The sequence below is a fragment of the Halichoeres trimaculatus genome, unplaced genomic scaffold, assembly GCF_033239565.1.
Source record: "Halichoeres trimaculatus isolate MK-OKI-2021-1 unplaced genomic scaffold, fHalTri1.1 fHalTri1_scaffold_7, whole genome shotgun sequence".
NCBI lineage: Eukaryota > Metazoa > Chordata > Actinopteri > Labriformes > Labridae > Halichoeres > Halichoeres trimaculatus.
The window spans coordinates 7,359,848-7,377,988 of NW_027437185.1; the positions used below are offsets into that span (position 1 = coordinate 7,359,848).

The window sequence follows — 18,141 nt, forward strand, 5'->3', positions numbered from 1 at the left end:
AAGCCTGTATAGCTCAGTCGGTAGAGCATCAGACTTTTAATCTGAGGGTCCAGGGTTCAAGTCCCTGTTCAGGCGCTGACGTTATCATTTGACCTCTCGGCAGTGCTCCTTCCTGCCCACCAGCTTCCACAAGTTTCCAGGGGCCCTGATTCCCAGGACTGGTGGCGCCCCAGATTTGGACCTGCATATCTATGTGGGAGTCCAACATTAGGTGGTCCCCGTAGGACTTGCTGCAGTGCCTTGCCAGTCACACCAGTGTCCAAGTGGCCATTTGACAATTTTCAGCAGTGCTGTTCTGATGTTGACTTCTCATTGTCTGCATATGATTAGACTTGCAAACTGGTCAAATGGAAGAGCTCAAATTGGTGTGAAGATGCCTTTTGACTGAGAATGGTTTTGCTTGGATCTTAAGCCCCACACAAGACTCAGCCTGTGATGAAGTGCTCAGTTCCAAGCACACTGGGAGTTAGAGTCCATGGCCTTGTTTTGCCAGGAGGATGTCTCGAAGCCTGGATAGCTCAGTCGGTAGAGCATCAGACTTTTAATCTGAGGGTCCAGGGTTCAAGTCCCTGTTCAGGCGCTGATGTTATCATTTGACCTCTCTGCAGTGCTCCTTCCTGCCCACCAGCTTCCACAAGTTTCCAGGGGCCCTGATTCCCAGGACTGGTGGCGCCCCAGATTTGGACCTGCATATCTATGTGGGAGTCCAACGTTAGGTTGTCCCCGTAGGACTTGCTGCAGTGCCTTGCCAGTCACACCAGTGTCCAAGTGGCCATTTGACAATTTTCAGCAGTGCTGTTCTGATGTTGACTTCTCATTGTCTGCATATGATCAGACTTGCAAACTGGTCAAATGGAAGAGCTCAAATAGGTGTGAAGATGCCTTTTTACTGAGAATGGTTTTGCTTGGATCTTAAGCCCCACACAAGACTCAGCCTGTGATGAAGTGCTCAGTTCCCAGCACACTGGGAGTTAGAATCCATGGCCTTGTTTTGTCAGGAGGATCGGCTTCTCGAAGCCTGGATAGCTCAGTCGGTAGAGCATCAGACTTTTAATCTGAGGGTCCAGGGTTCAAGTCCCTGTTCAGGCGCTGATGTTATCATTTGACCTCTCTGCAGTGCTCCTTCCTGCCCACCAGCTTCCACAAGTTTCCAGGGGCCCTGATTCCCAGGACTGGTGGCGCCCCAGATTTGGACCTGCATATCTATGTGGGAGTCCAACATTAGGTTGTCCCCGTAGGACTTGCTGCAGTGCCTTGCCAGTCACACCAGGGTCCAAGTGGCCATTGGACAATTTTCAGCAGTGCTGTTCTGATGTTGACTTCTCATTGTCTGCATATGATCAGACTTGCAAACTGGTCAAATGGAAGAGCTCAAATTGGTGTGAAGATGCCTTTTTACTGAGAATGGTTGTGCTTGGATCTTAAGCCCCACACTTGACTCAGCCTGTGATGAAGTGCTCAGTTCCCAGCACACTGGGAGTTAGAATCCATGGCCTTGTTTTGCCAGGAGGATGGGCTTCTCGAAGCCTGGATAGCTCAGTCGGTAGAGCATCAGACTTTTAATCTGAGGGTCCAGGGTTCAAGTCCCTGTTCAGGCGCTGACGTTATCATTTGACCTCTCGGCAGTGCCTCTTCCTGCCCACCAGCTTCCACAAGTTTCCAGGGGCCCTGATTCCCAGGACTGGTGGCGCCCCAGATTTGGACCTGCATATCTATGTGGGAGTCCAACATTAGGTTGTCCCCGTAGGACTTGCTGCAGTGCCTTGCCAGTCACACCAGTGTCCAAGTGGCCATTTGACAATTTTCAGCAGTGCTGTTCTGATGTTGACTTCTCATTGTCTGCATATGATCAGACTTGCAAACTGGTCAAATGGAAGAGCTCAAATTGGTGTGAAGATGCCTTTTGACTGAGAATGGTTGTGCTTGGATCTTAAGCCCCACACAAGACTCAGCCTGTGATGAAGTGCTCAGTTCCAAGCACACTGGGAGTTAGAATCCATGGCCTTGTTTTGCCAGGAGGATGGGCTTCTCGAAGCCTGGATAGCTCAGTCGGTAGAGCATCAGACTTTTAATCTGAGGGTCCAGGGTTCAAGTCCCTGTTCAGGCGCTGATGTTATCATTTGACCTCTCTGCAGTGCTCCTTCCTGCCCACCAGCTTCCACAAGTTTCCAGGGGCCCTGATTCCCAGGACTGGTGGCGCCCCAGATTTGGACCTGCATATCTATGTGGGAGTCCAACATTAGGTTGTCCCCGTAGGACTTGCTGCAGTGCCTTGCCAGTCACACCAGGGTCCAAGTGGCCATTTGACAATTTTCAGCAGTGCTGTTCTGATGTTGACTTCTCATTGTCTGCATATGATCAGACTTGCAAACTGGTCAAATGGAAGAGCTCAAATTGGTGTGAAGATGCCTTTTTACTGAGAATGGTTGTGCTTGGATCTTAAGCCCCACACTTGACTCAGCCTGTGATGAAGTGCTCAGTTCCCAGCACACTGGGAGTTAGAATCCATGGCCTTGTTTTGCCAGGAGGATGGGCTTCTCGAAGCCTGGATAGCTCAGTCGGTAGAGCATCAGACTTTTAATCTGAGGGTCCAGGGTTCAAGTCCCTGTTCAGGCGCTGATGTTATCATTTGACCTCTCGGCAGTGCTCCTTCCTGCCCACCAGCTTCCACAAGTTTCCAGGGGCCCTGATTCCCAGGACTGGTGGCGCCCCAGATTTGGACCTGCATATCTATGTGGGAGTCCAACATTAGGTGGTCCCCGTAGGACTTGCTGCAGTGCCTTGCCAGTCACACCAGTGTCCAAGTGGCCATTTGACAATTTTCAGCAGTGCTGTTCTGATGTTGACTTCTCATTGTCTGCATATGATCAGACTTGCAAACTGGTCAAATGGAAGAGCTCAAATTGGTGTGAAGATGCCTTTTGACTGAGAATGGTTTTGCTTGGATCTTAAGCCCCACACTTGACTCAGCCTGTGATGAAGTGCTCAGTTCCCAGCACACTGGGAGTTAGAATCCATGGCCTTGTTTTGCCAGGAGGATGGGCTTCTCGAAGCCTGGATAGCTCAGTCGGTAGAGCATCAGACTTTTAATCTGAGGGTCCAGGGTTCAAGTCCCTGTTCAGGCGCTGGCATTATCATTTGACCTCTCTGCAGTGCTCCTTCCTGCCCACCAGCTTCCACAAGTTTCCAGGGGCCCTGATTCCCAGGACTGGTGGCACCCCAGATTTGGACCTGCATATCTATGTGGGAGTCCAACATTAGGTTGTCCCCGTAGGACTTGCTGCAGTGCCTTGCCAGTCACACCAGTGTCCAAGTGGCCATTTGACAATTTTCAGCAGTGCTGTTCTGATGTTGACTTCTCATTGTCTGCATATGATCAGACTTGCAAACTGGTCAAATGGAAGAGCTCAAATTGGTGTGAAGATGCCTTTTTACTGAGAATGGTTGTGCTTGGATCTTAAGCCCCACACTAGACTCAGCCTGTAATGAAGTGCTCAGTTCCCAGCACACTGGGAGTTAGAATCCATGGCCTTGTTTTGCCAGGAGGATGGGCTTCTCGAAGCCTGGATAGCTCAGTCGGTAGAGCATCAGACTTTTAATCTGAGGGTCCAGGGTTCAAGTCCCTGTTCGGGTGCTGATGTTATCATTTGACCTCTCGGCAGTGCATCTTCCTGCCCACCAGCTTCCACAAGTTTCCAGGGGCCCTGATTCCCAGGACTGGTGGCGCCCCAGATTTGGACCTGCATATCTATGTGGGAGTCCAACATTAGGTTGTCCCCGTAGGACTTGCTGCAGTGCCTTGCCAGTCACACCAGTGTCCAAGTGGCCATTTGACAATTTTCAGCAGTGCTGTTCTGATGTGGACTTCTCATTGTCTGCATATGATCAGACTTGCAAACTGGTCTAATGGAAGAGCTCAAATTGGTGTGAAGATGCCTTTTTACTGAGAATGGTTGTGCTTGGATCTTAAGCCCCACACTAGACTCAGCCTGTGATGAAGTGCTCAGTTCCCAGCACACTGGGAGTTAGAATCCATGGCCTTGTTTTGCCAGGAGGATGGGCTTTTCGAAGCCTGGATAGCTCAGTCGGTAGAGCATCAGACTTTTAATCTGAGGGTCCAGGGTTCAAGTCCCTGTTCAGGCACTGACGTTATCATTTGACCTCTCTGCAGTGCTCCTTCCTGCCCACCAGCTTCCACAAGTTTCCAGGGGCCCTGATTCCCAGGACTGGTGGCGCCCCAGATTTGGACCTGCATATCTATGTGGGAGTCCAACATTAGGTTGTCCCCGTAGGACTTGCTGCAGTGCCTTGCCAGTCACACCAGGGTCCAAGTGGCCATTGGACAATTTTCAGCAGTGCTGTTCTGATGTTGACTTCTCATTGTCTGCATATGATCAGACTTGCAAACTGGTCAAATGGAAGAGCTCAAATTGGTGTGAAGATGCCTTTTTACTGAGAATGGTTGTGCTTGGATCTTAAGCCCCACACAAGACTCAGCCTGTGATGAAGTGCTCAGTTCCCAGCACACTGGGAGTTAGAATCCATGGCCTTGTTTTGCCAGGAGGATGGGCTTCTCGAAGCCTGGATAGCTCAGTCGGTAGAGCATCAGACTTTTAATCTGAGGGTCCAGGGTTCAAGTCCCTGTTCAGGCGCTGATGTTATCATTTGACCTATTTTCAGTGCTCCTTCCTGCCCACCAGCTTCCACAAGTTTCCAGGGGCCCTGATTCCCAGGACTGGTGGCGCCCCAGATTTGGACCTGCATATCTATGTGGGAGTCCAACATTAGGTTGTCCCCGTAGGACTTGCTGCAGTGCCTTGCCAGTCACACCAGTGTCCAAGTGGCCATTTGACAATTTTCAGCAGTGCTGTTCTGATGTTGACTTCTCATTGTCTGCATATGATCAGACTTGCAAACTGGTCAAATGGAAGAGCTCAAATTGGTGTGAAGATGCCTTTTTACTGAGAATGGTTTTGCTTGGATCTTAAGCCCTACACAAGACTCAGCCTGTGATGAAGTGCTCAGTTCCCAGCACACTGGGAGTTAGAATCCATGGCCTTGTTTTGCCAGGAGGATGGGCTTCTCGAAGCCTGGATAGCTCAGTCGGTAGAGCATCAGACTTTTAATCTGAGGGTCCAGGGTTCAAGTCCCTGTTCAGGCGCTGATGTTATCATTTGACCTCTCTGCAGTGCTCCTTCCTGCCCACCAGCTTCCACAAGTTTCCAGGGGCCCTGATTCCCAGGACTGGTGGCACAACATTAGGTGGTCCGCGTAGGACTTGCTGCAGTGCCACGCGAGTAACACCAGTGTACAAATGGCCTCTTTGACAATTTTCGGCAGTGCTGTTCTGATGTTGACTTCTCATTGTCTGCATATGATCAGAGTTGCAAACTGGCCAAATGGTAGAGCTCAAATTGGTGTGAAGATGCCTTTTTACTGAGAATGGTTGTGCTTGGATCTTAAGCCCCACACTAGACTCAGCCTGTAATGAAGTGCTCAGTTCCCAGCACACTGGGAGTTAGAATCCATGGCCTTGTTTTGCCAGGAGGATGGGCTTCTCGAAGCCTGGATAGCTCAGTCGGTAGAGCATCAGACTTTTAATCTGAGGGTCCAGGGTTCAAGTCCCTGTTCGGGTGCTGATGTTATCATTTGACCTCTCGGCAGTGCTCCTTCCTGCCCACCAGCTTACACAAGTTTCCAGGGGCCCTGATTCCCGTGACTGGTGGCGCCCCAGATTTGGACCTGCATATCTATGCGGGAGTCCAACATTAGGTGGTCCCCGTAAGACTTGCTGCAGTGCCCCGCGAGTCACACCAGTGTACAAGTGGCCATTTGACACTTTTTGGCAGTGCTGTTCTGATGTTGACTTCTCATTGTCTGCATATGATCAGACTTGCAAACTGGTCAAATGGTAGAGCTCAAATTGGTGTGAAGATGCCTTTTTACTGAGAATGGTTGTGCTTGGATCTTAAGCCCCACACTAGACTCGGCCTGTGATGAAGTGCTCAGTTCCCAGCACACTGGGAGTTAGAATCCATGGCCTTGTTTTGCCAGGAGGATGGGCTTCTCGAAGCCTGGATAGCTCAGTCGGTAGAGCATCAGACTTTTAATCTGAGGGTCCAGGGTTCAAGTCCCTGTTCAGGCGCTGATGTTATCATTTGACCTATTTTCAGTGCTCCTTCCTGCCCACCAGCTTCCACAAGTTTCCAGGGGCCCTGATTCCCAGGACTGGTGGCGCCCCAGATTTGGACCTGCATATCTATGTGGGAGTCCAACATTAGGTTGTCCCCGTAGGACTTGCTGCAGTGCCTTGCCAGTCACACCAGTGTCCAAGTGGCCATTTGACAATTTTCAGCAGTGCTGTTCTGATGTTGACTTCTCATTGTCTGCATATGATCAGACTTGCAAACTGGTCAAATGGAAGAGCTCAAATTGGTGTGAAGATGCCTTTTTACTGAGAATGGTTTTGCTTGGATCTTAAGCCCTACACAAGACTCAGCCTGTGATGAAGTGCTCAGTTCCCAGCACACTGGGAGTTAGAATCCATGGCCTTGTTTTGCCAGGAGGATGGGCTTCTCGAAGCCTGGATAGCTCAGTCGGTAGAGCATCAGACTTTTAATCTGAGGGTCCAGGGTTCAAGTCCCTGTTCAGGCGCTGATGTTATCATTTGACCTCTCTGCAGTGCTCCTTCCTGCCCACCAGCTTCCACAAGTTTCCAGGGGCCCTGATTCCCAGGACTGGTGGCACAACATTAGGTGGTCCGCGTAGGACTTGCTGCAGTGCCACGCGAGTAACACCAGTGTACAAATGGCCTCTTTGACAATTTTCGGCAGTGCTGTTCTGATGTTGACTTCTCATTGTCTGCATATGATCAGAGTTGCAAACTGGCCAAATGGTAGAGCTCAAATTGGTGTGAAGATGCCTTTTTACTGAGAATGGTTGTGCTTGGATCTTAAGCCCCACACTAGACTCAGCCTGTAATGAAGTGCTCAGTTCCCAGCACACTGGGAGTTAGAATCCATGGCCTTGTTTTGCCAGGAGGATGGGCTTCTCGAAGCCTGGATAGCTCAGTCGGTAGAGCATCAGACTTTTAATCTGAGGGTCCAGGGTTCAAGTCCCTGTTCGGGTGCTGATGTTATCATTTGACCTCTCGGCAGTGCTCCTTCCTGCCCACCAGCTTACACAAGTTTCCAGGGGCCCTGATTCCCGTGACTGGTGGCGCCCCAGATTTGGACCTGCATATCTATGCGGGAGTCCAACATTAGGTGGTCCCCGTAAGACTTGCTGCAGTGCCCCGCGAGTCACACCAGTGTACAAGTGGCCATTTGACACTTTTTGGCAGTGCTGTTCTGATGTTGACTTCTCATTGTCTGCATATGATCAGACTTGCAAACTGGTCAAATGGTAGAGCTCAAATTGGTGTGAAGATGCCTTTTTACTGAGAATGGTTGTGCTTGGATCTTAAGCCCCACACTAGACTCGGCCTGTGATGAAGTGCTCAGTTCCCAGCACACTGGGAGTTAGAATCCATGGCCTTGTTTTGCCAGGAGGATGGGCTTCTCGAAGCCTGGATAGCTCAGTCGGTAGAGCATCAGACTTTTAATCTGAGGGTCCAGGGTTCAAGTCCCTGTTCAGGCGCTGATGTTATCATTTGACCTCTCGGCAGTGCTCCTTCCTGCCCACCAGCTTCCACAAGATTCCACAAGTTTCCAGGGGCCCTGATTCCCGTGACTGGTGGCGCCCCAGATTTGGAACTGCATATCTATGTGGGAGTCCAACATTAGGTGGTCCCCGTAGCACTTGCTGCAGTGCCTCGGGAGTCACACCAGTCTACAAGTGGCCATTTGACAATTTTCGGCAGTGCTGTTCTGATGTTGACTTCTCATTGTCTGCATATGATCAGACTTGCAAACTGGTCAAATGGCAGAGCTCAAATTGGTGTGAAGATGCCTTTTACTGAGAATGGTTGTGCTTGGATCTTAAGCCCCACACTAGACTCAGCCTGTGATGAAGTGCTCAGTTCCCAGCACACTGGGAGTTAGAATCCTTGGCCTTGTTTTGCCACGAGGATGGGCTTCTCGAAGCCTGGATAGCTCAGTCGATAGAGCATCAGACTTTTAATCTGAGGGTCCAGGGTTCAAGTCCCTGTTCAGGCGCTGATGTTATCATTTGACCTCTCGGCAGTGCTCCTTCCTGCCCACCAGCTTCCACAAGATTCCACAAGTTTCCAGGGGCTTTGATTCCCGTGACTGGTGGCGCCCCAGATTTGGACCTGCATATCTATGTGGGAGTCCAACATTAGGTGGTCCCCGTAGCACTTGCTGCAGTGCCTCGCGAGTCACACCAGTGTACAAGTGGCCATTTGACAATTTTCGGCAGTGCTGTTCTGATGTTGACTTCTCATTGTCTGCATATGATCAGACTTGCAAACTGGTCAAATGGTAGAGCTCAAATTGGTGTGAAGATGCCTTTTTACTGAGAATGGTTGTGCTTGGATCTTAAGCCCCACACTAGACTCAGCCTGTGATGAAGTGCTCAGTTCCCAGCACACTGGGAGTTAGAATCCATGGCCTTGTTTTGCCAGGAGGATGGGCTTCTCGAAGCCTGGATAGCTCAGTCGGTAGAGCATCAGACTTTTAATCTGAGGGTCCAGGGTTCAAGTCCCTGTTCAGGCGCTGATGTTATCATTTGACCTCTCGGCGGGGTCCTTCCTGCCCACCAGCTTCCGCAAGTTTCCAGGGGCCCTGATTCCCGTGACTGGTGGCGCCCCAGATTTGGACCTGCATATCTATGTGGGAGTCCAACATTAGGTGGTCCCCGTAGCACTTGCTGCAGTGCCCCGCGTGTCACACCAGTGTACAAGTGGCCATTTGACGATTTTCGGCAGTGCTGTTCTGATGTTGACTTCTCATTGTCTGCATATGATCAGACTTGCAAACTGGTCAAATGGTAGAGCTCAAATTGGTGTGAAGATGCCTTTTTACTGAGAATGGTTGTGCTTGGATCTTAAGCCCCACACTAGACTCAGCCTGTGATAAAGTGCTCAGTTCCCAGCACACTGGGAGTTAGAATCCATGGCCTTGTTTTGCCAGGAGGATGGGCTTCTCGAAGCCTGGATAGCTCAGTCGGTAGAGCATCAGACTTTTAATCTGAGGGTCCAGGGTCCAAGTCCCTGTTCAGGCGCTGATGTTATCATTTGACCTCTCGGCAGTGCTCCTTCCTGCCCACCAGCTTCCACAAGTTTCCAGGGGCCCTGATTCCCGTGACTTGTGGCGCCCCAGATTTGGACCTGCATATCTATGTGGGAGTCCAACATTAGGTGGTCGCCGTAGCACTTGCTGCAGTGCCTCGCGAGTCACACCAGTGTACAAGTGGCCATTTGACAATTTTCGGCAGTGCTGTTCTGATGTTGACTTCTCATTGTCTGCATATGATCAGACTTGCAAACTGGTCAAATGGTAGAGCTCAAATTGGTGTGAAGATGCCTTTTTACTGAGAATGGTTGTGCTTGGATCTTAAGCCCCACACTAGACTCAGCCTGTGATGAAGTGCTCAGTTCCCAGCACACTGGGAGTTAGAATCCATGTCCTTGCTTTGCCAGGAGGATGGGCTTCTCGAAGCCTGGATAGCTCAGTCGGTAGAGCATCAGACTTTTAATCTGAGGGTCCAGGGTTCTAGTCCCTGTTCAGGCGCTGATGTTATCATTTGACCTCTCGGCAGTGCTCCTTCCTGCCCACCAGCTTCCGCAAGTTTCCAGGTGCCATGATTCCCGTGACTTGTGGCACCCCAGATTTGGACCTGCATATCTATGTGGGAGTCCAACATTAGGGGGTCCCTGTAGCACTTGCTGCAGTGCCTCGCGAGTCACACCAGTGTACAAGTGGCCATTTGACACTTTTTGGCAGTGCTGTTCTGATGTTGACATCTCATTGTCTGCATATGATCAGACTTGCAAACTGGTCAAATGGTAGAGCTCAAATTGGTGTGAAGATGCCTTTTTACTGAGAATGGTTGTGCTTGGATCTTAAGCCCCACACTAGACTCAGCCTGTGATGAAGTGCTCAGTTCCCAGCACGAGGGGAGTTAGAATCCATGGCCTTGTTTTGCCAGGAGGATGGGCTTCTCGAAGCCTGGATAGCTCAGTCGGTAGAGCATCAGACTTTTAATCTGAGGGTCCAGGGTTCTAGTCCCTGTTCAGGCGCTGATGTTATCATTTGACCTCTCAGCAGTGCTCCTTCCTGCCCACCAGCTTCCACAAGATTCCACAAGTTTCCAGGGGCCCTGATTCCCGTGACTTGTGGCGCCCCAGATTTGGACCTGCATATCTATGTGGGAGTCCAACATTAGGTGGTCCCCGTAGCACTTGCTGCAGTGCCTCGCAAGTCACACCAGTGTGAAAGTGGCAATTTGACAATTTTCGGCAGTGCTGTTCTGATGTTGACTTCTCATTGTCTGCATATGATCAGACTTGCAAACTGGTCAAATGGTAGAGCTCAAATTGGTGTGAAGATGCCTTTTACTGAGAATGGTTGTGCTTGGATCTTAAGCCCCACACTAGACTCAGCCTGTGATGAAGTGCTCAGTTCCCAGCACACTGGGAGTTAGAATCCATGGCCTTGTTTTGCCACGAGGATGGGCTTCTCAAAGCCTGGATAGCTCAGTCGGTAGAGCATCAAACTTTTAATCTGAGGGTCCAGGGTTCAAGTCCCTGTTCAGGCGCTGATGTTATCATTTGACCTCTCGGCAGTGCTCCTTCCTGCCCACCAGCTTCCACAAGTTTCCAGGGGCCCTGATTCCCGTGACTTGTGGCACCCCAGATTTGGACCTGCATATCTATGTGGGAGTCCAACATTAGGTGGTCCCCGTAGCACTTGCTGCAGTGCCTTGCAAGTCACACCAGTGTGAAAGTGGCAATTTGACAATTTTCGGCAGTGCTGTTCTGATGTTGACTTCTCATTGTCTGCATATGATCAGACTTGCAAACTGGTCAAATGGTAGAGCTCAAATTGGTGTGAAGATGCCTTTTACTGAGAATGGTTGTGCTTGGATCTTAAGCCCCACACTAGACTCAGCCTGTGATGAAGTGCTCAGTTCCCAGCACACTGGGAGTTAGAATCCATGGCCTTGTTTTGCCACGAGGATGGGCTTCTCGAAGCCTGGATAGCTCAGTCAGTAGAGCATCAGACTTTTAATCTGAGGGTCCAGGGTTCAAGTCCCTGTTCAGGCGCTGATGTTATCATTTGACCTCTCGGCAGTGCTCCTTCCTGCCCACCAGCTTCCACAAGTTTCCAGGGGCCCTGATTCCCGTGACTTGTGGCGCCCCAGATTTGGACCTGCATATCTATGTGGGAGTCCAACATTAGGTAGTCCCCGTAGCACTTGCTGCACTGCCTCGCGAGTCACACCAGTGTACAAGTGGCCATTTGACAATTTTCGGCAGTGCTGTTCTGATGTTGACTTCTCATTGTCTGCATATGATCAGACTTGCAAACTGGTCAAATGGTAGAGCTCAAATTGGTGTGAAGATGCCTTTTACTGAGAATGGTTGTGCTTTGATCTTAAGCCCCACACTAGACTCAGCCTGTGATGAAGTGCTCAGTTCCCAGCACACTGGGAGTTAGAATCCATGGCCTTGTTTTGCCAGGAGGATGGGCTTCTCGAAGCCTAGATAGCTCAGTCGGTAGAGCATCAGACTTTTAATCTGAGGGTCCAGGGTTCAGGTCCCTGTTCGGGCGCTGATGTTATCATTTGACCTCTCGGCAGTGCTCATTCCTGCCCACCAGCTTCCACAAGTTTCCAGGGGCCCTGATTCCCGTGACTGGTGGCGCCCCAGATTTGGACCTGCATATCTATGTGGGAGTCCAACATTAGGTGGTCCCCGTAGCACTTGCTGCAGTGCCTCGCCAGTCACACCAGTGTACAAGTGGCCATTTGACAATTTTCGGCAGTGCTGTTCTGATGTTGACTTCTCATTGTCTGCATATTATCAGACTTGCAAACTGGTCAAATGGTAGAGCTCAAATTGGTGTGAAGATGCCTTTTTACTGAGAATGGTTGTGCTTGGATCTTTAGCCCCACACTAGACTCAGCCTGTGATGAAGTGCTCAGTTCCCAGCACACTGGGACTTAGAATCCATGGCCTTGTTTTGCCAGGAGGATGGGCTTCTCAAAGCCTGGATAGCTCAGTCGGTAGAGCATCAGACTTTTAATCTGAGGGTCCAGGGTTCAAGTCCCTGTTCAAGCGCTGATGTTATCATTTGACCTCTCGGCAGTGCTCCTTCCTGCCCACCAGCTTCCACAAGTTTCCACGGGCCCTGATTCCTGTGACTTGTGGCGCCCCAGATTTGGACCTGCATATCTATGTGGGAGTCCAACATTAGGTGGTCCCCGTAGCACTTGCTGCAGTGCCTCGCGAGTCACACCAGTGTACAAGTGGCCATTTGACAATTTTCGGCAGTGCTGTTCTGATGTTGACTTCTCATTGTCTGCATATGATCAGACTTGCAAACTGGTCAAATGGTAGAGCTCAAATTGGTGTGAAGATGCCTTTTTACTGAGAATGGTTGTGCTTGGATCTTAAGCCCCACACTAGACTCAGCCTGTGATGAAGTGCTCAGTTCCCAGCACACTGGGAGTTAGAATCCATGGCCTTGCTTTGCCAGGAGGATGGGCTTCTCGAAGCCTGGATAGCTCAGTCGGTAGAGCATCAGACTTTTAATCTGAGGGTCCAGGGTTCAAGTCCCTGTTCAGGCGCTGATGTTATCATTTGACCTCTCGGCAGTGCTCCTTCCTGCCCACCAGCTTCCGCAAGTTTCCAGGTGCCCTGATTCCCGTGACTTGTGGAGCCCAAGATTTGGACCTACATATCTATGTGGGAGTCCAACATTAGGGGGTCCCTGTAGCACTTGCTGCAGTGCCTCGCGAGTCACACCAGTGTACAAGTGGCCATTTGACACTTTTTGGCAGTGCTGTTCTGATGTTGACTTCTTATTGTCTGCATATGATCAGACTTGCAAACTGGTCAAATGGTAGAGCTCAAATTGGTGTGAAGATGCCTTTTTACAGAGAATGTTTGTGCTTGGATCTTAAGCCCCACACTAGACTCAGCCTGTGATGAAGTGCTCAGTTCCCAGCACGAGGGGAGTTAGAATCCATGGCCTTGTTTTGCCAGGAGGATCGGCTTCTCGAAGCCTGGATAGCTCAGTCGGTAGAGCATCAGACTTTTAATCTGAGGGTCCAGGGTTCAAGTCCCTGTTCAGGCGCTGATGTTATCATTTGACCTCTCGGCAGTGCTCCTACCTGCCCACCAGCTTCCGCAAGTTTCCAGGTGCCCTGATTCCCGTGACTTGTGGAGCCCAAGATTTGGACCTACATATCTATGAGGGAGTCCAACATTAGGGGGTCCCTGTAGCACTTGCTGCAGTGCCTCGCGAGTCACACCAGTGTACAAATGGCCATTTGACACTTTTTGGCAGTGCTGTTCTGATGTTGACTTCTCATTGTCTGCATATGATCAGACTTGCAAACTGGTCAAATGGTAGAGCTCAAATTGGTGTGAAGATGCCTTTTACTGAGAATGGTTGTGCTTGGATCTTAAGCCCCACACTAGACTCAGCCTGTGATGAAGTGCTCAGTTCCCAGCACGAGGGGAGTTAGAATCCATGGCCTTGTTTTGCCAGGAGGATGGGCTTCTCGAAGCCTGGATAGCTCAGTCGGTAGAGCATCAGACTTTTAATCTGAGGGTCCAGGGTTCAAGTCCCTGTTCAGGCGCTGATGTTATCATTTGACCTCTCAGCAGTGCTCCTTCCTGCCCACCAGCTTCCACAAGATTCCACAAGTTTCCAGGGGCCCTGATTCCCGTGACTTGTGGCGCCCCAGATTTGGACCTGCATATCTATGTGGGAGTCCAACATTAAGGGGTCCCTGTAGCACTTGCTGCAGTGCCTCGCGAGTCACACCAGTGTACAAGTGGCCTCTTTGACAATTTTCGGCAGTGCTGTTCTGATGTTGACTTCTCATTGTCTGCATATGATCAGACTTGCAAACTGGTCAAATGGTAGAGCTCAAATTGGTGTGAAGATGCCTTTTTACTGAGAAAGGTTGTGCTTGGATCTTAAGCCCCACACTAGAATCAGCCGTGATGAAGTGCTCAGTTCCCAGCACACTGGGAGTAAGAATCCATGGCCTTGTTTTGCCAGGAGGATGTGCTTCTCGAAGCCTGGATAGCTCAGTCAGTAGAGCATCAGACTTTTAATCTGAGGGTCCAGGGTTCACATCCCTGTTCAGGTGCTGATGTTATCATTTGACCTCTTGGCAGTGCTCCTTCCTGCCCACCAGCTTCCACAAGATTCCACAAGTTTCCAGGGGCCATGATTCCCGTTACTGGTGGCGCCCCAGATTTGGACCTACATATCTATGTGGGAGTCCAACATTAGGGGGTCCCCGTAGGACTCGCTGCAGTTCCTTGCGAGTCACACCAGTGTACAAGTGGCCATTTGACAATTTTCGGCAGTGCTGTTCTGATGTTGACTTCTCATTGTCTGCATATGATCAGACTTGCAAACTGGTCAAATGGTAGAGCTCAAATTGGTGTGAAGATGCCTTTTTACTGAGAATGTTTGTGCTTGGATCTTAAGCCCCACACTAGAATCAGCCTGTGATGAAGTGCCCAGTTCCCAGCACACTGGGAGTAAGAATCCATGGCCTTGTTTTGCCAGGAGGATGGGCTTCTCGAAGCCTGGATAGCTCAGTCGGTAGAGCATCAGACTTTTAATCTGAGGGTCCAGGGTTCACATCCCTGTTCAGGTGCTGATGTTATCATTTGACCTCTCGGCAGTGCTCCTTCCTGCCCACCAGCTTCCACAAGATTCCACAAGTTTCCAGGGGCCCTGATTCCCGTGACTGGTGGCGCCCCAGATTTGGACCTGCATATCTATGAGGGAGTCCAACATTAGGTGGTCCCCGTAGGACTTGCTGCAGTGCCTTGCGAGTCACACCAGTGTACAAGTGGCCATTTGACAATTTTCGGCAGTGCTGTTCTGATGTTGACTTCTCATTGTCTGCATATGATCAGGCTTGCAAACTGGTCAAATGGTAGAGCTCAAATTGGTGTGAAGATGCCTTTTACTGAGAATGTTTGTGCTTGGATCTTAAGCCCCACACTAGACTCAGCCTGTGATAAAGTGCTCAGTTCCCAGCACACTGGGAGTAAGAATCCATGGCCTTGTTTTGCCAGGAGGATGGGCTTCTCGAAGCCTGGATAGCTCAGTCAGTAGAGCATCAGACTTTTAATCTGAGGGTCCAGGGTCCAAGTCCCTGTTCAGGCGCTGATGTTATCATTTGACCTCTCGGCAGTGCTCCTTCCTGCCCACCAGCTTCCACAAGATTCCACAAGTTTTCAGGGGCCATGATTCCCGTTACTGGTGGCGCCCCAGATTTGGACCTGCATATCTATGTGGGAGTCCAACATTAGGGGGTCCCCGTAGGACTCGCTGCAGTTCCTTGCGAGTCACACCAGTGTACAAGTGGCCATTTGACAATTTTCGGCAGTGCTGTTCTGATGTTGACTTCTCATTGTCTGCATATGATCAGACTTGCAAACTGGTCAAATGGTAGAGCTCAAATTGGTGTGAAGATGCCTTTTACTGAGAATGGTTGTGCTTGGATCTTAAGCCCCACACTAGACTCAGCCTGTGATAAAGTGCTCAGTTCCCAGCACACTGGGAGTTAGAATCCATGGCCTTGTTTTGCCAGGGGGATGGGCTTCTCGAAGCCTGGATAGCTCAGTCGGTAGAGCATCCGACTTTTAATCTGAGGGTCCAGGGTTCAAGTCCCTGTTCAGGCGCTGATGTTATCATTTGACCTCTCGGCAGTGCTCCTTCCTGCCCACCAGCTTCCACAAGATTCCACAAGTTTCCAGGGGCCCTGATTCCCGTGACTGGTGGCGCCCCAGATTTGGACCTGCATATCTATGAGGGAGTCCAACATTAGGTGGTCCCCGTAGGACTTGCTGCAGTGCCTTGCGAGTCACACCAGTGTCCAAGTGGCCATTTGACAATTTTCGGCAGTGCTGTTCTGATGTTGACTTCTCATTGTCTGCATATGATCAGGCTTGCAAACTGGTCAAATGGTAGAGCTCAAATTGGTGTGAAGATGCCTTTTACTGTGAATGGTTGTGCTTGGATCTTAAGCCCCACACTAGACTCAGCCTGTGATAAAGTGCTCAGTTCCCAGCACACTGGGAGTTAGAATCCATGGCCTTGTTTTGCCAGGGGGATGGGCTTCTCGAAGCCTGGATAGCTCAGTCGGTAGAGCATCAGACTTTTAATCTGAGGGTCCAGGGTTCAAGTCCCTGTTCAGGCGCTGATGATAACATTTGACCTCTTGGCAGTGCTCCTTCCTGCCCACCAGCTTCCACAAGATTCCACAAGTTTCCAGGGGCCATGATTCCCGTTACTGGTGACGCCCCAGATTTGGACCTGCATATCTATGTGGGAGTCCAACATTAGGGGGTCCCCGTAGGACTCGCTGCAGTTCCTTGCGAGTCACACCAGTGTACAAGTGGCCATTTGACAATTTTCGGCAGTGCTGTTCTGATGTTGACTTCTCATTGTCTGCATATGATCAGGCTTGCAAACTGGTCAAATGGTAGAGCTCAAATTGGTGTGAAGATGCCTTTTTACTGAGAAAGGTTGTGCTTGGATCTTAAGCCCCACACTAGAATCAGCCGTGATGAAGTGCTCAGTTCCCAGCACACTGGGAGTAAGAATCCATGGCCTTGTTTTGCCAGGAGGATGAGCTTCTCGAAGCCTGGATAGCTCAGTCAGTAGAGCATCAGACTTTTAATCTGAGGGTCCAGGGTTCACATCCCTGTTCAGGTGCTGATGTTATCATTTGACCTCTTGGCAGTGCTCCTTCCTGCCCACCAGCTTCCACAAGATTCCACAAGTTTCCAGGGGCCATGATTCCCGTTACTGGTGGCGCCCCAGATTTGGACCTACATATCTATGTGGGAGTCCAACATTAGGGGGTCCCCGTAGGACTCGCTGCAGTTCCTTGCGAGTCACACCAGTGTACAAGTGGCCATTTGACAATTTTCGGCAGTGCTGTTCTGATGTTGACTTCTCATTGTCTGCATATGATCAGACTTGCAAACTGGTCAAATGGTAGAGCTCAAATTGGTGTGAAGATGCCTTTTTACAGAGAATGTTTGTGCTTGGATCTTAAGCCCCACACTAGAATCAGCCTGTGATGAAGTGCCCAGTTCCCAGCACACTGGGAGTAAGAATCCATGGCCTTGTTTTGCCAGGAGGATGGGCTTCTCGAAGCCTGGATAGCTCAGTCGGTAGAGCATCAGACTTTTAATCTGAGGGTCCAGGGTTCACATCCCTGTTCAGGTGCTGATGTTATCATTTGACCTCTCGGCAGTGCTCCTTCCTGCCCACCAGCTTCCACAAGATTCCACAAGTTTCCAGGGGCCCTGATTCCCGTGACTGGTGGCGCCCCAGATTTGGACCTGCATATCTATGAGGGAGTCCAACATTAGGTGGTCCCCGTAGGACTTGCTGCAGTGCCTTGCGAGTCACACCAGTGTACAAGTGGCCATTTGACAATTTTCGGCAGTGCTGTTCTGATGTTGACTTCTCATTGTCTGCATATGATCAGGCTTGCAAACTGGTCAAATGGTAGAGCTCAAATTGGTGTGAAGATGCCTTTTACTGAGAATGGTTGTGCTTGGATCTTAAGCCCCACACTAGACTCAGCCTGTGATAAAGTGCTCAGTTCCCAGCACACTGGGAGTAAGAATCCATGGCCTTGTTTTGCCAGGAGGATGGGCTTCTCGAAGCCTGGATAGCTCAGTCAGTAGAGCATCAGACTTTTAATCTGAGGGTCCAGGGTTCACATCCCTGTTCAGGTGCTGATGTTATCATTTGACCTCTTGGCAGTGCTCCTTCCTGCCCACCAGCTTCCACAAGATTCCACAAGTTTCCAGGGGCCATGATTCCCGTTACTGGTGGCGCCCCAGATTTGGACCTACATATCTATGTGGGAGTCCAACATTAGGGGGTCCCCGTAGGACTCGCTGCAGTTCCTTGCGAGTCACACCAGTGTACAAGTGGCCATTTGACAATTTTCGGCAGT

General features: G+C 50.3%; 35 non-coding genes across 35 annotated transcripts; all 35 read left to right on the plus strand.

Annotated features, from left to right (window-relative positions):
• The first annotated feature begins 2 nt into the window (after positions 1-2).
• Positions 3-75, plus strand: trnak-uuu (transfer RNA lysine (anticodon UUU)). Its single transcript has one exon. It is a non-coding gene; the product is annotated as a tRNA-Lys (tRNA).
• A 432-nt stretch (positions 76-507) lies between these two features.
• Positions 508-580, plus strand: trnak-uuu (transfer RNA lysine (anticodon UUU)). The gene has a single exon. It is a non-coding gene; the product is annotated as a tRNA-Lys (tRNA).
• A 436-nt stretch (positions 581-1,016) lies between these two features.
• trnak-uuu (transfer RNA lysine (anticodon UUU)) lies at positions 1,017-1,089 on the plus strand. The gene has a single exon. It is a non-coding gene; the product is annotated as a tRNA-Lys (tRNA).
• A 436-nt stretch (positions 1,090-1,525) lies between these two features.
• On the plus strand, positions 1,526-1,598 carry trnak-uuu (transfer RNA lysine (anticodon UUU)). The gene has a single exon. It is a non-coding gene; the product is annotated as a tRNA-Lys (tRNA).
• A 436-nt stretch (positions 1,599-2,034) lies between these two features.
• On the plus strand, positions 2,035-2,107 carry trnak-uuu (transfer RNA lysine (anticodon UUU)). The gene has a single exon. It is a non-coding gene; the product is annotated as a tRNA-Lys (tRNA).
• A 436-nt stretch (positions 2,108-2,543) lies between these two features.
• On the plus strand, positions 2,544-2,616 carry trnak-uuu (transfer RNA lysine (anticodon UUU)). Its single transcript has one exon. It is a non-coding gene; the product is annotated as a tRNA-Lys (tRNA).
• A 436-nt stretch (positions 2,617-3,052) lies between these two features.
• Positions 3,053-3,125, plus strand: trnak-uuu (transfer RNA lysine (anticodon UUU)). The gene has a single exon. It is a non-coding gene; the product is annotated as a tRNA-Lys (tRNA).
• A 436-nt stretch (positions 3,126-3,561) lies between these two features.
• Positions 3,562-3,634, plus strand: trnak-uuu (transfer RNA lysine (anticodon UUU)). Its single transcript has one exon. It is a non-coding gene; the product is annotated as a tRNA-Lys (tRNA).
• A 436-nt stretch (positions 3,635-4,070) lies between these two features.
• Positions 4,071-4,143, plus strand: trnak-uuu (transfer RNA lysine (anticodon UUU)). The gene has a single exon. It is a non-coding gene; the product is annotated as a tRNA-Lys (tRNA).
• Positions 4,144-4,579: 436 nt separating this feature from the next.
• trnak-uuu (transfer RNA lysine (anticodon UUU)) lies at positions 4,580-4,652 on the plus strand. Its single transcript has one exon. It is a non-coding gene; the product is annotated as a tRNA-Lys (tRNA).
• Positions 4,653-5,088: 436 nt separating this feature from the next.
• trnak-uuu (transfer RNA lysine (anticodon UUU)) lies at positions 5,089-5,161 on the plus strand. Its single transcript has one exon. It is a non-coding gene; the product is annotated as a tRNA-Lys (tRNA).
• Positions 5,162-5,563: 402 nt separating this feature from the next.
• On the plus strand, positions 5,564-5,636 carry trnak-uuu (transfer RNA lysine (anticodon UUU)). Its single transcript has one exon. It is a non-coding gene; the product is annotated as a tRNA-Lys (tRNA).
• Positions 5,637-6,072: 436 nt separating this feature from the next.
• On the plus strand, positions 6,073-6,145 carry trnak-uuu (transfer RNA lysine (anticodon UUU)). Its single transcript has one exon. It is a non-coding gene; the product is annotated as a tRNA-Lys (tRNA).
• A 436-nt stretch (positions 6,146-6,581) lies between these two features.
• On the plus strand, positions 6,582-6,654 carry trnak-uuu (transfer RNA lysine (anticodon UUU)). The gene has a single exon. It is a non-coding gene; the product is annotated as a tRNA-Lys (tRNA).
• Positions 6,655-7,056: 402 nt separating this feature from the next.
• On the plus strand, positions 7,057-7,129 carry trnak-uuu (transfer RNA lysine (anticodon UUU)). The gene has a single exon. It is a non-coding gene; the product is annotated as a tRNA-Lys (tRNA).
• A 436-nt stretch (positions 7,130-7,565) lies between these two features.
• trnak-uuu (transfer RNA lysine (anticodon UUU)) lies at positions 7,566-7,638 on the plus strand. The gene has a single exon. It is a non-coding gene; the product is annotated as a tRNA-Lys (tRNA).
• A 445-nt stretch (positions 7,639-8,083) lies between these two features.
• Positions 8,084-8,156, plus strand: trnak-uuu (transfer RNA lysine (anticodon UUU)). The gene has a single exon. It is a non-coding gene; the product is annotated as a tRNA-Lys (tRNA).
• A 446-nt stretch (positions 8,157-8,602) lies between these two features.
• trnak-uuu (transfer RNA lysine (anticodon UUU)) lies at positions 8,603-8,675 on the plus strand. Its single transcript has one exon. It is a non-coding gene; the product is annotated as a tRNA-Lys (tRNA).
• Positions 8,676-9,110: 435 nt separating this feature from the next.
• On the plus strand, positions 9,111-9,183 carry trnak-uuu (transfer RNA lysine (anticodon UUU)). The gene has a single exon. It is a non-coding gene; the product is annotated as a tRNA-Lys (tRNA).
• Positions 9,184-9,619: 436 nt separating this feature from the next.
• On the plus strand, positions 9,620-9,692 carry trnak-uuu (transfer RNA lysine (anticodon UUU)). The gene has a single exon. It is a non-coding gene; the product is annotated as a tRNA-Lys (tRNA).
• A 436-nt stretch (positions 9,693-10,128) lies between these two features.
• Positions 10,129-10,201, plus strand: trnak-uuu (transfer RNA lysine (anticodon UUU)). Its single transcript has one exon. It is a non-coding gene; the product is annotated as a tRNA-Lys (tRNA).
• A 445-nt stretch (positions 10,202-10,646) lies between these two features.
• Positions 10,647-10,719, plus strand: trnak-uuu (transfer RNA lysine (anticodon UUU)). The gene has a single exon. It is a non-coding gene; the product is annotated as a tRNA-Lys (tRNA).
• A 435-nt stretch (positions 10,720-11,154) lies between these two features.
• trnak-uuu (transfer RNA lysine (anticodon UUU)) lies at positions 11,155-11,227 on the plus strand. Its single transcript has one exon. It is a non-coding gene; the product is annotated as a tRNA-Lys (tRNA).
• Positions 11,228-11,662: 435 nt separating this feature from the next.
• trnak-uuu (transfer RNA lysine (anticodon UUU)) lies at positions 11,663-11,735 on the plus strand. Its single transcript has one exon. It is a non-coding gene; the product is annotated as a tRNA-Lys (tRNA).
• Positions 11,736-12,171: 436 nt separating this feature from the next.
• On the plus strand, positions 12,172-12,244 carry trnak-uuu (transfer RNA lysine (anticodon UUU)). Its single transcript has one exon. It is a non-coding gene; the product is annotated as a tRNA-Lys (tRNA).
• Positions 12,245-12,680: 436 nt separating this feature from the next.
• trnak-uuu (transfer RNA lysine (anticodon UUU)) lies at positions 12,681-12,753 on the plus strand. The gene has a single exon. It is a non-coding gene; the product is annotated as a tRNA-Lys (tRNA).
• Positions 12,754-13,189: 436 nt separating this feature from the next.
• Positions 13,190-13,262, plus strand: trnak-uuu (transfer RNA lysine (anticodon UUU)). The gene has a single exon. It is a non-coding gene; the product is annotated as a tRNA-Lys (tRNA).
• A 435-nt stretch (positions 13,263-13,697) lies between these two features.
• On the plus strand, positions 13,698-13,770 carry trnak-uuu (transfer RNA lysine (anticodon UUU)). Its single transcript has one exon. It is a non-coding gene; the product is annotated as a tRNA-Lys (tRNA).
• Positions 13,771-14,735: 965 nt separating this feature from the next.
• Positions 14,736-14,808, plus strand: trnak-uuu (transfer RNA lysine (anticodon UUU)). The gene has a single exon. It is a non-coding gene; the product is annotated as a tRNA-Lys (tRNA).
• Positions 14,809-15,253: 445 nt separating this feature from the next.
• On the plus strand, positions 15,254-15,326 carry trnak-uuu (transfer RNA lysine (anticodon UUU)). Its single transcript has one exon. It is a non-coding gene; the product is annotated as a tRNA-Lys (tRNA).
• A 445-nt stretch (positions 15,327-15,771) lies between these two features.
• trnak-uuu (transfer RNA lysine (anticodon UUU)) lies at positions 15,772-15,844 on the plus strand. The gene has a single exon. It is a non-coding gene; the product is annotated as a tRNA-Lys (tRNA).
• Positions 15,845-16,289: 445 nt separating this feature from the next.
• On the plus strand, positions 16,290-16,362 carry trnak-uuu (transfer RNA lysine (anticodon UUU)). Its single transcript has one exon. It is a non-coding gene; the product is annotated as a tRNA-Lys (tRNA).
• Positions 16,363-16,807: 445 nt separating this feature from the next.
• On the plus strand, positions 16,808-16,880 carry trnak-uuu (transfer RNA lysine (anticodon UUU)). The gene has a single exon. It is a non-coding gene; the product is annotated as a tRNA-Lys (tRNA).
• Positions 16,881-17,326: 446 nt separating this feature from the next.
• trnak-uuu (transfer RNA lysine (anticodon UUU)) lies at positions 17,327-17,399 on the plus strand. The gene has a single exon. It is a non-coding gene; the product is annotated as a tRNA-Lys (tRNA).
• A 445-nt stretch (positions 17,400-17,844) lies between these two features.
• On the plus strand, positions 17,845-17,917 carry trnak-uuu (transfer RNA lysine (anticodon UUU)). The gene has a single exon. It is a non-coding gene; the product is annotated as a tRNA-Lys (tRNA).
• Positions 17,918-18,141: the final 224 nt, after the last annotated feature.